The sequence below is a fragment of the Arachis hypogaea genome, chromosome 3 (assembly GCF_003086295.3).
Source record: "Arachis hypogaea cultivar Tifrunner chromosome 3, arahy.Tifrunner.gnm2.J5K5, whole genome shotgun sequence".
In the NCBI taxonomy this organism is placed as follows: domain Eukaryota; kingdom Viridiplantae; phylum Streptophyta; class Magnoliopsida; order Fabales; family Fabaceae; genus Arachis; species Arachis hypogaea.
The window spans coordinates 61,101,366-61,108,018 of NC_092038.1; the positions used below are offsets into that span (position 1 = coordinate 61,101,366).

A 6,653-nucleotide genomic window follows, 5' to 3' on the forward strand; every position below is an offset into this window, starting at 1 on the left:
TTAACAGAAAAGGCAACATACTTGAAATGTTGAATCAAATCATTAATTGTAAGCAAGTATTTTTGAGAATGGAAAGAAATTGATTTTGAAAATATATGATTGAAAAGATATGGTTTGAAAAAGATTTGATTTTGAAAAATAAAAAAAAATTTGAATTAAAAACAAAATCTTCCCTCTTGTATCATCCTGGTGTTAAACGCCCAGAATGGTACCCAAAATGCTACCCTTTTGGGCGTTAAACGCCCAGCCAGGTACCCTGGCTGGCGTTTAAACGACAGTTTTCCTTCTTTACTGGGCGTTTTGAATGCCCAGCTTTTTCTGTGTAATTCCTCTGCTGCATGTTCTGAATCTTCAATTCTCTGTATTATTGACTTGAAAAGACACAAATTAAAATTTTTTTTGAATTTTTTATGATGAGGAATAATCAAAATGCAACTAAATCAAATAAACAGTGCATGCAAGACACCAAACTTAGAAGTTTGTATACTATTGACACTAACAAATTGAGAATGCATATGAGAAACAACAAAACACTCAAGACATGAAAATTTAAAGATCAGAGCAAGGAAATCATCAAGAACAACTTGAAGATCAATGAAGAACATAATGCATGTAATTTTTGAAAATTAGAAGAATAAAGACATGCAATTGACACCAAACTTAAAATTAGACACTAGACTCAAACAAGAAACATAAAAATATTTTTTATTTTAAGATTTTATAAATTTTTTTGTGCTTTTTTGAAAATTGAGTGGAAAAGAAAAACAAGGTTTCAAAATTCTTAATGAGAATTCCAGGAATCATTGTAATGCTAGTCTAAGACTCCGATTCAGGAATTAGACATGGCTTCACAACCAACCAAGCTTTCAGTGAAAGCTTCGGTCTAAAACACTAGACATGGCCAATGGCCAGCCAAGCTTTAGCAGATCATTGCTCACAACAGCAAAATTGATAGAAATCAACAAGCTCTTGTGATGATAAGTTGAAACCTCGGTCCAAAAGATTAGACATGGTTTCACAGCCAGCCATACTTCAACAAATCATCATGAAACTCTAGAATCCATTCTTAAAAACTCTGAAGAATAAAATAGAAATATTTTTTTGTATTTTTGAAAAATTTTTGAAAAGTAAAAAGCTTAAACATAAAATAAAATTACCTAATCTAAGCAACAAGATGAACCGTCAGTTGTCCAAACTCAAACAATCCCCGGCAACGACGCCAAAAACTTGGTGCACGAAATTGTGATCATCAATGGTGCCATCAACATAGTACGCTCAATTGCAATCTCAACTCTTTATCACAACTTCGCACAACTAACCAACAAGTGCACTGGGTCGTCCAAGTAATAAACCTTACGCGAGTAAGGGTCGATCCCACGGAGATTGTTGGTATGAAGCAAGCTATGGTCATCTTGTAAATCTCAGTCAGGCAGATTTAAATGGTTATGGAGGATTAATGATTAAAAGATAAATAAAAAATAAAATAAAGATAGAAATACTTATGTAATTCATTAGTGAGAATTTCAGATAAGCGTATGGAGATGCTTTGTCCCTTCTGTCTCTCTGCTTTCCTACCGTCTTCATCCAATCCTTCTTACTCCTTTCCATGGCAAGCTGTATGTTGGGCATCACCATTGTCAATGGCTACAGTCCCGTCCTCTCAGTGAAAATGTTCAACGCGCTCTGTCACAGCACGGCTATTCATCTGTCGGTTCTCGATCATGTCGGGATAGAATCCAGTGATTCTTTTGCGTCTGTCACTAACGCCCCACAATCGCGAGTTTGAAACTCGTCACAGTCATTCAATCCCTAAATCCTACTTAGAATACCACAGACAAGGTTTAGACCTTCCAGATTCTCAAGAATGGCCGCCAATGGATTCTAGCTTATACCACGAAGATTCTGATTAAGGTATCCAAGAGATATCCACTCAATCTAAGGTAGAACGGAGGTGGTTATCAGGCACATGTTCATAGGTGAGAATGATGATGAGTGTCATGGATCATCACATTCATCAAGTTGAGGAACAAGTGATATCTTAGAACAAGAATAAGCTGAATTGAATAGAAGAACAATAGTAATTGCATTAATACTCGAGGTACAGCAGAGCTCCACACCTTAATCTATGGTGTGTAGAAACTCTACCGTTGAAAATACATAAGAACAAGGTCTAGGCATAGCCAAATGGCCAGCCTCCCAATGAGGGTTCAATCATAAAAACATGATCAAAAGATGATCCGAAGATTGAAAGATTCTATAAATACAATAGCAAAAGGTCCTATTTATAGAGAACTAGTAACCTAGGGTTTACAGAAATGAGTAAATGACGTAAAAATCCACTTCCGGGCCCACTTGGTGTGTGCTTGGGCTGAGCATTGAAGCTTCCATGTGTAGAGACTTTTCTTGGAGTTAAACGCCAGCTTTTGTGCCAGTTTGGGCGTTTAACTCCAACTTTTGTGCCAGTTCCGGCGTTTAACGCCGAGAATTCTAAAGCTGACTTGGAACGCCTGTTTGGGCCATCAAATCTTGGGCAGAGTATGGACTATTATATATTGCTGGAAAGCCCTGGATGTCTACTTTCCAACGCAATTGAAGCGCGCTAATTGGGCTTCTATAGCTCCAGAAAATCCACTTCGAGTACAGGGAGGTAAGAATCCAACAGCATCTACAGCCCTTTCCAGCCTCTGAATCAGATTTTTGCTCAGGTCCCTCAATTTCAGCCAGAAAATACCTGAAATCACAGAAAAACACAAAAACTCATAGTAAAGTCTAGAAAAGTGAATTTTAAATAAAAACTAATACAAATATAATAAAAACTAACTAAAATATACTAAAAGCATACTAAAAACAATGCCAAAAAGCGTATAAATTATCCGCTCATCAGGCTCATCAAAGGGTCTTGAACTCAATTGAAGAGTTTTCATGATGGCATTGGGGCTGAAGTCAACCTTGGTTCCTCTCATATAACTTTTGAAGGTAGGGGCCCTGGTGGTGTCTTCTCTAGCTACATTAGCATAGAACTCCTTGATAAGATTTGCATTTACCCTTGTGATTGGGTTCGTGAGCTCGTGCCAACTCCTCCATTCAATCTTTTCTCTAATCTTTGGACACTCATCATTGTTGAACTGAAATGTAAGTTCTGGCAATATCTTCTTGTGTTCCACCCGTCCAAATTGAACTTCGTGGAATGTAGTTTTGAACCTTTTTTCATCGAAAGGGATACTCTCTGCCTGTTCCTTGCCCTTTCGCCTCTTGGAGCTTGAGGATGCCATGAGTGACCTTTGAACTAGAGAGTGTATAGGTATATGTATGGGTGTAACGTTGGAGGGTGTAGCTAGAGGATTGGGTTAGTGTATTTTTTTTTTGGATGGAGGAAGGAGTGTTAAGTGTATGTCCCAAGAGGAAGACGTGTGATGAAAGTGGAATTTGAAGTGGAAAGGGTGTGGAATGTAAGTTATTTATATAAGAGAATGGTGGGCAATTGAAGGGTGTGGATTGATGGTAAGAACCAATAGTGGACGGTTGTTTGGCATGAAATGGGCACAAGGATCACCGTTTTTATGTAGTGATTGGTTCGGTCTCCAAGGATATCTCTCTTCAATGTTGCATGGCAACATTTCCCAAGGCATCCCTTTTAAAGACGTGTGTCTAATCCCCTTTTTGAAGTGGCCAAACCCCTCTCATGGTTTGTCCCATCAATTCCATCCAATCTTTCCTTCATTTCTCCTGCAAGACAAAAGAAAATCAAAAGTTAGTTTGAATTGTGGTGGCAAAAAAAATGAAAGAATGGAATAACTACTTTTTAAACTTTTCAATTTAGACAAACCAAATGCTATTCATGAATACAAACCAAATGACTTCATTAGTAATTATGTATGCATCATTGGTGACACCAAACTTAGTTTGTGACCATATGGTGTAAAAAGAGTTGATTAAGGCTCTAAGATTGGCATGATATCATTTGTGTACATGCCCTATTAGTGTGCCTTGAACACCAAACTTGTTGTTCACTATATGTTGCATACAAAAATTCACCTAAGTGTCTGTAAAAGTGGATTTGAAATTCATGACCCTCACTTTATTAACTGCTATTAAAGACTTAAAGGAAAGGATATAAAACATGGGTTGCCTCCCAAGAAGCTTCTTTAGCGTCATTAGGTTGACGGTTGGCCTTCGTCAAGGAGGCTGGTAGTGCCTCAAGTCTTCCCTTCTCGCAGTGAATCTATCTCCAGTTGCATCCTTAAGAATCTCCACATGTTCTAAGGAGAGGATCTTACTGATGGTATACACCTGAGGTAGCTGAGATGGAATGGTGGGGAGATGAGCTGGGATTATTGGATGATGGGCAGATATCACTTTATCTCCTGGAGAGAAACCTCCTGTGGGGAGCTTTTTGTTCCTCCATCCCCTCAGCACCTTTTTCCTTTCTTCCTTTGGTGATTCCTTACTCCTAGTTGCTTCTCTTCTAAGGAACACCTCATTGCTGGTCTCAGATAGCTCCTGTGGGTTCAGCTCCCCCTGGGTTTTCATTGGCTGTTGTAGCATCTGACTTTCTTGTTTTTCAACCCTTGGGGTTTCCAGATGCCTTGTTTGTGTTTCTTTGCTTGTTTCTTCCAGAGGTGTCTTGTTATGATCATCCTTTAGTTCATGGTTTTCTTGGTCTGCTTCTTGTGAGGGTCTAAAGACATTGAAGGTAAGTTGTTTATCATGTATCCTCAATATTAGCTCCCCTCGCCCCACATCTATAAGTGCTCTGGCCGTGGCTAAGAACGGTCTCCTCAGGATGATTAGATGGATGTGACTCTCTTCAATCTCCAGGACAACAAAATCTGTGGAAAGAAAGTAGTTCCCAACCTTCACCAACACGTTTTCAACCACTCCTATTGCTTGCCTTTGAGTTTTGTCAGCCAATTGTATGATTACATTTGTGGGTGTCAGTTCATTGATTTGGAGCTTCTTCATGAGGGATAAGGGCATTAAGTTGATGCTTGCTCCTAGATCATAAAGTCCTCTATCAATCCTTGTTTCCCCTATAGCGCAAGGAATGTGAAAACTCCCTGGGTCCTTCCTTTTTGAAAGCAAATTTGTTTGAATGAGGGCACTGCACTCCTTATTCATCACTATCGTTTGCCCACCCTTCAGTGAATTCTTCTTGATTAGCAGCTCCTTCATACACTTAATGTATGAGGGCATTTTTTGGAGAGCATTGATGAATGGTATGTTTACATGGAGAGATGCAAACATATCTAGGAATCTTGAGTATACTTTCCCTTCTCTACCCCCTTTGAGTCTTTGGGGAAATGGTGCCCTGGGTACATAGGGGTTCAAAACTTCCTTCTCCTTTGGCTTTTTTCTTTGTGTAGGCTCACTTCCTTGGTGTTTCTCATCTGGATGGGCTCTTGAACCACCTTGGGGGTGCCCTGATGGTTTGTTCACTTCTTCTGAACTCTCCTCATCACTTATAGTGACCATCTTACATTCTTCCCATCCCACCTTCTTTGCTTCTCTTCTCAGATTTTTCTCAGTGTCACTTGCGAAGCTATCTGTGGGCTTATGGATCTATTGAGATAGATATCCTACTTGAGATTCAAGCCTCTTGATGGTGTCCCCCCGATTCTTCATATTAGCCCGTACTTCATCCTTGAACACTCTATTGTCTTGAACTTCCTTGCAGATATCTTCAAGCAACACCTCAATTTTGGAGAGTCTATCTTCAGATGGTGGTGGTGAGTTGGGGTTAGAGTATTAAGAATGGCCATTTTGGTTTTGATATGGTCTCTGTGTGGAATGTTGGTAGGCTGCATTATTGTTAGGGTTGTGGCGTCTCTGATCTTGGCCTTGATCTTGTTGGTTTCCCCACCCAAAATTTGGATGATTCTTCCAACCAGGGTTGTAGGTTTTAGAGTATGGATCATGGGATTGCCTGGGTGAGTTTCCAACATAGTTGGCCTGTTCCGAGTTACCTCCTTCCTCTGTATTTACTCATTCTTAAGCAGATGATGAGGTGGTGACTGTTGCGACTTGGTTCCTTTCCATCTATTTGGTAAGGTCGGCCAACTGCTTGGTAATCATCTTGTTTTGAGCTACCAATGCATCCATATAGTTCAACTCCATTACTCCTCGAGTGTTGCTCCTTTTAGAAGCATAGAAGTAGTCATTCTTAGCTACAGTCTCAATGACATATATGGCTTCCTTAATGGTCTTCTTCTTGTTTAGAGATCCCCCAGAAGAGTGGTCTACTGCCTTCTTTGATTTTTAAGACAACCTTTCATAGAAGATGTGTAGTTGCACCCATTCATTGAACATGTCTAGTGGGCACCTTCTTGTTAATTCCTTAAACCTCTCCCATGCCTCATAGAGAGTTTCACCATCTTGTTGCCTAAAGGTTTGTACCTCAGCCCTCAACCTATTGATCATTTGGGAAGGATAGAATCTCGCCAAGAACTTGTTTACCACATCTTTCCAGGCTGTTAAACTCTCCTTTGGGAAGGATTCCAGCCAATTAGATGCTTTATGCCTAAGAGAGAAGGGGAACAAAAGCAATCTATAGGTGTTAGGATGAACACCATTAGACTTCACAGTGTCGCATATTCTTAGGAAGGTGGTCAAGTGTTGATTGGGGTCTTCTTGGGCGTTTCATCCGAATGAGCAGT

The 6,653-nt window shown here is 39.7% G+C and overlaps 1 non-coding gene across 1 annotated transcript; it reads left to right on the forward strand.

The window, feature by feature from the left end:
- Positions 1-6,304: 6,304 nt before the first annotated feature.
- LOC112793186 (small nucleolar RNA R71) lies at positions 6,305-6,408 on the forward strand. The gene has a single exon (XR_003197892.1). It is a non-coding gene; the product is annotated as a small nucleolar RNA R71 (small nucleolar RNA).
- The last annotated feature ends 245 nt before the right edge of the window (positions 6,409-6,653 follow it).